Here is a 12,125-nt window from a genome sequence, read left to right on the forward strand (position 1 = left end):
TTCGTGCACTGGGCCCCTAGTAAAGCTATAATAGGCCAAATTTGGACAAAATCCTAAAAACCTAGAGTAAGCTGTGAGCCTCTTTAGGCATTGCATTCTAACTTGCATTTTAACAGTTACAAAAAAGGGGGAAAAACATTTTGTCTTTTATCTAATTATGGGCTCAGAAGACATTGCTTATTAACTTGTAATTTTAAATGCTTAAATATATAAAATAAAAATTTATTCAAAATGTTTAACATTTTTGAAGAAGTAATATGTATCTGACATAGTTGATCTTTCAAAGCATACAGTTGGAAACCTTAAATCCTTCTACTAAAAGCCCTTGAATGGTCTATTTTTTCCAATGGAGAAGTAAACATAGTAAAAAGTAAGCATCAGTTTTGAGGAGAAAATGAATAAATTTTATTCATAACATTTTTAATGCAGCTGAATTTAAATTACCCAGTTCACAGACTATCCTCAGTGCTAAATGTTCCATCTCACAGGAAGATGAGCTATTAATCTACTCACTGGTGAACTCAATAGTTCTCTTTTACCTAAATGGCCCTTTAAAATGGAATATTTCAAGATATTATAAATATATGAGTATGTGGACATGAATAAATGTAGCTATGAAAAATTAATAAGCATATCTCAAATTCTATAACATTTGAGATGTTACATTTTCAAAAATTTAGATCCACAATGTATCTGAATTTATAGTTATGAATTTCCTTCCGTTATATGAGGTTGGGACTAGCACTAATGGGAGGTTATGGAAATTAAGGAACAGAAGTAACTTCTATCAAGGAGAACAGACATTTAAATGCTGAGTTTTGAAGTAGTTTTATAGTCTTTAATATAAAATTGATCTTGCCTTGGGTCATCATATTCCCCAAAATTTGGAGGACACTCTCCATATAGTTCTAAACAATATGAAAATTGTTCTTCCATTAGGTCATATTGATCTTTATTACTTCTGAGCACAGTATTTTGCAGTTCAATAAAATGAGAAATGCTGCTTGAGGACTAGAGGAAGGCTTTTTCAAAGCCAAGGACATTTCATACATAAATAGGTTAAATTTCCTTTCCTGATGATGCAGGCATTTGATCCGACCAGTTTCAATGCCTATAAAGGTAGTGTATTACCAGTAATTGTTAAGTAAGTTGGACATGTAGGCTATGCAATTTATAATATAATCTTGTAATTCAAACCCCATAGAGAAATATTGAGGGCACTTAAACAGATATATGATGCCCATATGCTAAATTTTGTCTATATTTTACAAAGTAAATCTCATCACTCAAATGTAACTGCCCTCTCAAATGTGAGAACAATATTTTAATTGCTAACTCTAGTGATTTCTTATAAATGTTCATTTCTTTATCTCTCTGAAGGTGCTGGCACTGCTTGCTGGTGACCTCCTCTTTCTTGAAACTCTCTTGGTTTCCAGAATGTTACTGTCCTCCATTCCTTTTTTCTCTTTGATTATTCTTTTTCACTTTATTTTATTACACCCTTTCCTCTATATCCTTATTGAATTATATTTTTCCTATTTTTCTGCTTTAGGCTTCTCTTCTGATCCATCTTAATAATTTTTCTCTGTGCATACATAAATTCTGGCAGTTTTACGTTATAGGTACACATCCTATCTAATAAAAGAGAAACATGGTAATTAGGCATACCTCCACTACCCTTCCCATTGGCTAATCAGGGCGATATGCAAATTAACTGCCAGCCAAGATGGCGGTCAGCAGCCAGGCAGCTTGAAGCGAACATGAGGCTTCCTTGCTTCAGTGATGGAGGAAGCCAAAGTTCCCTGCCTGCCGCTGCCGGCCTCTGAGCTTGCAGTTTGAAACATTGTTACAAATATAGAACCTAAATAAAAACCCAGAAACCTGCTTTCAGCCAGCCGGGATCTCAGAGCTGGAGTTGAAACAGTGTTTCTATTATAGAACCCAAACAAACCACATACCTGCTTTCAGCAGCTGAGGCCTCAGAGCTGGAGCCATGCCTCAGAGCTAAAGCTGGCCCAGAATGAAAAAAAAAAAGAAAAAAAAGAGCGGTTGGGAGCTTCAGTCACCTGCCAGCCTGAAAACAGCCCTCAGCCCCTCACCCAGACTGGCCAGGCACCCCAGTGGGGACCCCCAACCTGAAGGGTGAGTGACCAGCTGCAAACAGCCCTCAGCCCCTCACCCAGACTGGCCAGGCACCCCAGTGGGGACCCCCACGCTGAAGGGGGTGTGACCAGCTGCAAACAGCCATCATCCCCTCACCCAGGCTGGCCAGGCACCCAAGCAGGACCCCCACTCTGATCCAGGACACCCTTCAGGGCAAACCAGACGGCCCCCACCCGTGCACCAGGCCTCTATCCTATATAGTAAAAGGGTAATATGCCTCCCAGCACTGGGATCAGCTAAGCTGTGAGGCCTCCCGGCACTGGGATCAGCATGATAGGAGGCAGCGCCCAAACCCCCTGATCACCCTGCGGCTCTGTGTGTGACAGGGGGCGGGGCCACAACCTCCCTATCCGCCCTGCTCTGTTAGTGACAAGGGAAGGCGCCCCAACCCCCTGATCAGCCCTGCTCTGTGCCTGATAGGGGGGAACTCCCCAACCCTTTGACCGCCCTGCAGCTCTGTGTGTGACAGGGTGCGGTGCCCCAAGCCCTCCACCCCCACAGGCCCTGCTCTGTGTGTGACGGGGTAGAGTCAAAGCCTCCCAATCGGCCCTGCCCTGAGTGTGACAGGGTGCGGCACCCCGACCCCCTGATCCGCCCTGCTCTGTGTGTGACAGGGGGGAGCTCCCCAATCCCCTGATGGGCCCTGCTCTGTGCATGACAGGGGGGAGCTCCCCAATCCCCTGATCGACACTGCTCTGTGCATGACAGGGTACAGAGCCCCAACCCCCCTGATGGGCCCTGCTCTGTTAGTGACAGGGGGCAGTGCCCCAACCCCCTGATTGGCCCTGCTCTGTGCATGACAGGTGGTGGTGCCGCAACCCTCCCATCAACCCTGCCTTGAGTGTGACAGTGGGCGGTGCCCCAACCCCCCAATCAGCCCTACCCTGAGCGTGACTGAGGGTGGCATCGCAACCTCCCAATCTGCCCTGCTCTGTGCATGACAGTGGGCGGTGCCCCGACTCCCCAATCAGCCCTGCTCTGAGCCTGACCAGGGGCTGCACCTAGGGATTGGGCCTGCCCTCTGCCACCCGGAAGCAGGCCTAAGCCAGCAGGGAGTTATTTCCCGAGGGGTCCCAGACTGCGAGAGGGCACAGGCCGGGCTGAGGGATCCCCCTCCCCCCTGAGTGCACAGATTTTTGTGCCCCAGGCCTCTAGTCCTATATAATAAAAGGGTAACATGCAAATTGATCCTAATGGGAGAACGACCAGAACAACCGCTGGACCAGTCACTATGAGGCGCACTGACCACCTCTTGGCCCCTTTCCCCAGCCAGCAGGCTCTGATTACCTGATAGCCACCTGCTGTGGGGGCAGGGCTGGCGAGTGGTCGGAAACAGCTAGCCTCTTGGTCCCTTCCCCCAGCCATCAGGCACTAATCACCTGATGGTGAACAGGGAACCAGGGGTGGGTGGCAACTGGAGAAGATGGCCCTGAACGCAGGCCAGGCCTAGGGACATTACCCGTGCACTAATTTGTGCGCCAGGCATCTAGTTTTAAAGAATATGCTACCTGAATATATTGTAGGCACTGCTCATTCAATAGGACGAAAACTTGCCACATTACGTATCCTTCTAACAGGTCTCCTTTCTGAGAATTGTTTAAAGACATTATCAAGCATCTGACAGATTTTTAATCATCTCCTTTTCTAGTTGATTGGAAAAATTTCTTTATATGCCATCTCTGTCTCTACTTTCCCCTGAGATTCTTTTTCTCTTCCACCAGAGTGGTTTTTCTGGAACACAGATCTGACTTTGTCACAATCTACTAAAAATATTTCAATTGGTCATCAAAATATAAAGGTGATTTCTGAAATCTTTAGCAAGGAGTAAAAGCTTTTTCATAATGAATTTCTATTTCTCCTCTCCATTTTGGTCATTTATTCACTCATCATTATTGTGTCTGTCAATGTGTTAGGCAAAAAGGAAATGAGGTCACAGTTCTTTTCCTCTGAGAGCTTTTAATCTCTGCTCTTCTAGTTTTCACTGTACCAATTCAGGCTATTCTACCTCTAAAATGTCTTCATCTTTCATGCATTATGCCTTTGCCCTGAAACTTTATGTCACGTGAGTGTCCTTTTATTCTTTGTCCATCTCACGTTACATCTTACTCATCCTAAATCTAGCTGAAATCGCAGCATCTTTCAAGTTCTAAATAATTTCTCCTACTTAAGTTACAGCAGAATATTCTCCAAAGTGCATGTTAATTAACAAACTATTTAATATAATATAGAGACCAATATATAACATTAAATTAATGTATAGTACTATGTATTGTAGGGACTAAAAGAAGGTCTTTATAGTTACTAAATTCAGTGTCAATTCCTGACTGTCATTTATTATCTGTGTGATTTGTTCTAGAAATACTTAGTATCTGCTTCTCTTTTTTAGTGTATGAAAAAGGCATATTAGATCTAGTTATATATCTTGATCTACATACCTAAATCTATGTCTCTATCTCTACAAACTCATTTACCTCTCCAATATGTCTTTGATCATTGCATTCTACTTGAGGTCAGGGATTCTGACATGTAAATAGTGAATACACAGTTAATTTAATTCATTTTACATAATGCATACCACTACCCATATATTATTATGTCATAGACCCTGTCTTCAACATTATCAATTTTAATTTATTAAGGTACAGACATAAATAAGAATGATTGGTTAAGTAATTGGCAGTGTTTATAATTAAACAGAACATATGCTTATGTGACATTTTCAGCAATGACTATATGATATTAAACACATTATTTAGCTACTCCAAACTTCAGTGTCTTAATTGAAGAATGAGAAAGTGATGGTATAGTCCTTTCCAGTTCCAAATTCTTATTCTGATTTTTAATTTTCTATTCTATAGGACTGTGTTTACAAAAGTAGCACTATAATAGTAACAGAAACTCTGACAGTGCTTCATTGATTTTAAACATTTTAATTGCTTTATCTATTTTATTGCAGCTGTTTTGTGAGATGAACAAGTTGTCACTATTATCTTTTAAGATGAGAAAACCTATAATAATACTTAGATGTTAAAACGTGTTCTGTTTTATAATGTCCCCTCTGCTATGCTAGTAGTTTCCAACCAGTGTGCTCAGAACATCCGGGAGGTCTCATGGCCCTGAATTTTAAATTTCAAAATCCTTAGTAGAAGAATTTATACAATTTGCAGTAATACTGATGCAAGGCCAAGCGAATTTTCTTAACACTTTGCTGTATTCAATCATAAAGAAATATATTATTTATCAATCTATCTATCTCCCACTGAAATTTGATTTATAATTTTATAACAAGTGACACAATACAGTTTGATTAAAAAAAAAAAGCTACAGACCAATCAAGCACTTGAATTTTCATCTCTGTTCTTCTTCTTACTTAGTCTGCCTTTAATCTACATCAAATTCCCAATGTGCAGAATAGACAGTAACAGTTATTCTATCAGTTCTCCATGATGGTGTATACACCAATAAACGGAAAGAAGAGCAACCCAAAGTCCTATTTGGCCACTGATTTCAATCCTCTGATTTTTATCGAGCGTTTTCTTAAGTTGCTTAAAGTTTTAGAGATACCTTGCTTCATTATGTAAATTAAGGTTCTTGCAGATTCTGAAAGTACCACAGCTAGGCAAGGAACCACAAAGAGAGAAGCCATGGCAGAAAATGGAGCAGACATCGGTTATTAGTTACTAGCTAGGCCAGTAACACACCTCATGAAAACATGGATGTCCTTGTGAATAAGATTATTTTATTGAGTAAAAACCTACTTTTAATTCATCCTGTGTCCATTATATTCCATTCTACACATGGAGTAGGTATCTAATAAATATTTTGGAGAAGTGGAAAGAATACGGAATCATAGCTCTGCTGTTTCCATATGTGAACTTGGGCAAAATACTTAGTTGTAGCTGTTGTAACATGGTACTAATCATAGTTACTTCACATGATTATTTTAACCCTTAAATGTAGTTGCCATTTACTTAAAGCTCAGGAAATGTTCATTTTACTTCCATTAACTTTTTTTAAAATATGTTTTTCTTTATTGTATTGATTTCATTTTTTTAGAGAAAGAAGAAGGTAGAGGGATAGAGACATAGACACATCAGTGAGGGAAACATCATTAATTGGCTGCCTCCTGTATGCTCCACTCTGGGGATCAAGCCTGAAACCCAGGCATGTACCCTGACTGAGAATCGAACCATGATCTTTGGTTCCTACATCATGCTCAACCATTGAGCCACACCGGCCAGGCTCTTCCATTAATCTTAAATGAATTCATAAATAACTGCTATTTTAGGCAGGATTTTGGTTTGTTTGTTTTTTTGTTCTTGATTTTTTGAGCAAAGGCCCTAATGTATTAGTGTGCACAGAATATTCTGGAAATAGCAAAAATATTAGTGATTAAATACTTTTTTAAAAACATGTTTTCATTGGCTCTCTCAACCACACCTGCGAGGGTCTTTCATTAATCTTGAATGAATTCATAAATAGCTCATTTATGTAGGAAAATGGAGGATGAGACTGCTGTTAGAAACCTGGAATTCCATATTCAATAATTTCAAATTTTTCTTCTAAGAAATGTGAAAGTATTGTAGTTGACCAGTGCTCCACTTAGATTTGTGATTTAGAAACAGTCTTCGGACAGGAGTTAAAAGTTTGATTATGAAGGTATTGATCCTCATAGAGGTCAAGGGACAGTGGATCTGGCTGGGTGCACTAGCAGTGGGAAAGGGACAGTGGGGAGATGTGAAGCAAATTTAGGTGCCACCTTGGTGGGACTTGACAACAGATTAGATGTACGTAATGCTAGAAAAAAGTTCCAGTATTTCAAGTGTGAAAAACTAGAAGAATGACAGCTGTTGATATTCACTAAGACAGGGGAAAATTTATGACTAAACTAATGTTTCATTAGAAAACATTGATAATTAAGTATAAATATATAACTATCATCTATTAAACACCGAAACTGCCACATGCTTTATCTCAATTAACCTTCAGACTGCTCCTTTGAAAGGGATATTATTTTCATTTTTCATGTAAGAAAAATGAGGCTCAGAGATACTGACTGACTTGTCCAAGTTCTCTGAGTTGAGCCAGAATGGGAGTGCCTATCTGATTCGAAAGATTATGTCCTTAAATTTATGCTACATTATGTGTTAATAAAGATTTGGGAAGAATAAGTGAAGCATTTGGCCTTATTTAGCCAAGGACAGTTCATAGCATAAAGTTTGCATATATATATGATGGATTGCCTTTGTTACCAAAGACAAAAAAAGTCAATAATTTGGAGTTGGGTTGAGATCAAAGCAATATAATAAGTTATTAAAATGAACTCACTAAGTCAAAGACAAGATACATTAGAATTAAAAGGAGAATTAAACAGGATGAAAATCACATCTTTGGAAAATGATGTATAAAAACTGACCTACTAGATTCACATTCTAATAATAGTACTCTGTGGGAAAGTGCAGAAAAATGTATGGCTATTTTTTATTTAGAACTTGTTCAATGCTACATACATTTTCCTTAAAAACCTGCAAGAGATTGTTGACTTGTTAGATAGAAAAGAGGCAGCTCTAATGCACATCTGTGAGTAAAGAAAAAATTGTAGCAACAAACTAAGCCCAAAATCCTATGATCAAACAAGACACAAGGGAACAAATGCAAATGGCCAGTGCACATATGATAAAATATTCCTATTATTAATCAAAGAAAACATTAAAATCAATAATAAGATAACTATTAAATCTACAAATGAGATAATATTGTCATCTAGGGGGAAAAAATAGTTTCTGATGAGAATGTTAAAGTATAATGACAATAATAATAATAATCATTGGTGAGAGTTTCCCTCTGGTGGGTACTAATATGAATATTTTGCATATTTTATCTTTAAATCTCCACAGTGATCACATGAAGTGGTCTTATGAATTCCATTGACAGAGGAAACTCAGCCACATAGAATTAGTCTGTGCTCACACAGATAGACTGATGTCAGAACTTGAATTCTACTAAGTCTCTCCAGAAGGTACATTCTATTTAGAGGGAACTTAACTAATTCATTAAATGTGCAAACACTTTGACCCAGCAATTCAAGAACCTCTCTTAAAGAAGTGATTAAAGCTCTGAGAAAACTTTATGGCAAGAGAGTGTGGCATTATATAACAGTCAGAAATCAGTCCAGCAATTGAGAAATAGCAGTTATATTTCAGTACTGTGGATACAATATGTATCATAAAACTTCAAAAATTATTTACTCACATGAAGGATGACTATAGTATGTTTAATTAGTAAGCAAGTTGAAGAAGAGTCTACGCAGCATAATCTTTATAAGTCCAAACCTATACTATATAAACACACAAACATTGGTGAAATGATGGGAAGCTATTCAGGGAAATGTTAGCATGTTTATCCCTCAGTGGTTAGGATATCGGCACTATTTCATTGCTAATTTTTCCATATTGAATATGATAAAACAGTCTTTTTGTCATAATTATAACCCCAACACACGTGGTTCTTTATGACCCATGAGAAAGCGTTGAATAAATTCAGCAGAAGCATTGCACGAAGGACAAAGGGAGCATAACTCAGTCAACTAGGTGAATATCTTCATCTTTTTTAAAAATTATTTTTATTTAAGTATAGTTGGTATGCATATTTTATTGGCTGCATTAGTTTCGGGTGATTCAACATTTTTATACCTTCCAGTATGATCACCTCCTAATTCTGGTGATCATCTGTCACCATATAAACTTATCACAATACCGTTGACTATATTCCCTTCCCTGGCCACCTATCCCCCGAACCTCTCTCTTCTGGTAACCATTCCTTTGGTCAATGTTTCTATAAATCCATGTTTGTTTGTTTGTTTGTCTGCTTTGTTTTGTTTGTAGATGCCACGTATAAGTGAAACCATATGGCATTTGTCTTTCTCTGCCAGATTTATTTCACTTGGCATAGAAAAATCTCCATCTTTTAACAAATATGTGAAATGTTATTCAAGGAGTTGTATTGAAAGGAGTAAACAACAGAAAGGCCACTCTCCTCATTTCCCACCCATGCATCTGCCAACACCTGTTCAGAGTTGTTCTGAGCGGCTAATCCCTGTGTGTCTTAAATGGTGGCAATTTCTCAACTTCCTGTGGTGGATACATTGCTCTACAAACTCACAATTTTAACGGAGAACTCTTTTCTGAGAATCCATTCAAAAGCTTCTTCCTCAATTTCCTCCTACTCAGTCTTCCTTGCATCTTGGTATCTAAATTCTGACTTATTCCTTTAGGGTTTTATGGCAGAAACCTATATTCTCAGATATTTATTTGCAGTATAATCAATTTGAATCCTCATCACTCTAGTTTGACTTTTCTGAATTTCCTACAATTTGTTCATACATAGGTGGTTTTCCATAGTGCTTTAAGCTCTCATTTCTGAAGAAAATAATTAAAATGATTGTTTTAGAAAATTTGACAGGTGGTCAGACAATGATTCATAAACTACTAACATTTTGGCCCTGAAAAAAGTTACCCAAAATACTGAAAAATGGGGTGTGGGGAGCGGATCTCCCCTGGCAGGTTCTTGCTTCATGAAGTCTGAAGAATAAAATTCTCAGACTAAAAGGACTTGTTAGTGAAAGGGTGGGAATTTATTGAAAGCAAATACAGACTCCCACATAGGGAGGGGTTCCCAGTGGGTAATCAACTAAGCTCTTTTTTTTCGAAGGTTTATAAATGCTGTAGCTCTTTGTCTCTTCATACTCCCTTCTAATTGGACCCCTTCCCCATTTTATGAGCCTGTGCTTTTCTAATTGGTCACTCTTTTTGCAGAATATCAGCTTTAAAGCCCAAAACCCATGTGGGGCCCTCCTCTTTCCCCCCCTTATCTTGCAACATTCCTCTATCTCCTGTGAACACGTTTCCCCCTCTCCAGCATCTGTAGACATTTCTCTATCCTCTGTGAAAGTCTGTTTCCTTTTCCTCCATACTCTGTGATTTTCTTTATCCTCCGTGTATGGATGCCTTTCCTATCCTCTTATCTTGTGGCACTTTTCTGTTCTCTGTGAATGGATGCCTTCAGGCAACTCCAAGCCCTCACCTATGCATCTCTCCCCCCATGGACCCTCTTTATTCCCAAGACTCCCTAAACCTGCCTATTTTGTCCCCCAAATTCCTCTCAATATGAACATAATGAGTTTAGCCTTCACTTTGTTTAGTAAGCAGAAATATGAGCAATTTATTTTCCACGGATGATTGGAACGCTTTACTGCGGAGCTTGCTGACCTTTCACGCTGATGTTATGCCAGGCGATGTGACATTCTGCCCAAGTCTATGATCCATGAGATTTTCCCCACAGGATGTTGTAAGGAGGAGGGTAAGGAACGGTGTGCTGACGGCACTTGGGAGAAGTTCTGACTATTTTTGCCAAAAGAGGTGAAATCTGCCTTACAGGGAATAGGCCACCGGCTTTGGAAGCAGACAAGCCTGGGTGTGGGGCCAAATCTGCCACTTACCAGCTGTCAGACCAGAGGCATGTTGTGTAAAGTCACCAAGCCTTTGTTTCTTTATATATCAGAAGAGGATACTAATATCTACCTTATCGTGTTTCTGTGATGATTCAATTAAATTACAACGTGTTTTTTATTCAGAAGATGCCCCATGAACATTGAATGAAAGGAAGTAAGTAATTTTTGTTCTTCATACTTGTTTCAAGGGTATATCACAACCCTGGGTACTGATTTAGGGTCTTCTAGATAATGCTGCAACGATGATTAGTTTCTTTCATGCCTCCCATGGTTTTAAGTGTTCATTTCAATTCACATCAACAGGATTTCTCAACCAGAAAAGATATTAACTTATTTCATTTGTCATGACAACAATTGACATCCAATTATCATTACTGAGAACATAATCTTTTATAAACAAAAATAGAAGTATAACTGAGGACTAAGTAATCCCTCTTAATTAGGAGGCACGTGTCACTGTATATGGAGCTGCCACTTGACACTTTCCCACTGTCCTTTGACACAGATGCATCTGTTTGCTTTCATAATGCTGCCATTCATAATGTTAAATTACACAAAGGTATCCAGCTTGACGGTATTTCTTCACTTTTCCTATGCTTCCTATGTCAGACCATTTGGTAGCAGTTTGTAGCATTGTCTACTAGTTACACCCATGGACTTTGTGCCTGGCATACCTGGGGTTCATTCCTAGAGTTATCACACAAAGTGTGTCCCTGGGTAAGTAACTTGTCCTGTTTAGATTGACGTTCTTCACTCATGGGGTTATTTAAGCAGTTATTTAAAGTATGTGTTAGATAATGTTAATAACACATTAAGCACAAAGTTATCTTAATATTATTAAAATTCAATTTTAACAGTCATAGTGCACATATCTCATTTTTAGATGACACCGAAAGCTCAGGAAGTCCTTTTACTATGACATGGAGGGACCTGGAGGACAGTACGCTAAGTGAATTACACAGAAACAGAAATACTATAAAATTTTATATATATGTGGAAATTAAAACAGTCAAACGCATACAAACAGAATAAAACAGTGGTTCCCAGGGGTGGGGGAGGGAAGAAGCGGAGAGGATGATCAAAGGATTCAAAGCTTTAGTCAATCTAGATAAGTAAGTCCCAGGACTGGGCCACACAGTATAGTTCCGACAGATAAGGGTATGGTATTGTATGCTTAGAAGTGGCTTACTCATAGACCTTCCTAACAGAGTGTGAGCAGTGCCAAGGGGGCTGCTAACTGGACAGTGTCCCACTGACTCAAGGGCTCACGGGCATTCTAAAGGGCACCTCAGACTCCCACACTGCCATCTCTCCTTCTCCTTACCTGTAATACCAACTCCCAGCCCACTGGCCTCCCCCCTTCCCCTTGTTCTCCATCTGCTCTGAGTTTACAACGTTTCAACTGCAGAGTCGCTCTTTGTTGAAAATAGAAATGAAACAAAACAAAGAGACT

Source organism: Myotis daubentonii, chromosome 11, assembly GCF_963259705.1.
Source record: "Myotis daubentonii chromosome 11, mMyoDau2.1, whole genome shotgun sequence".
NCBI classification, from domain to species: domain Eukaryota; kingdom Metazoa; phylum Chordata; class Mammalia; order Chiroptera; family Vespertilionidae; genus Myotis; species Myotis daubentonii.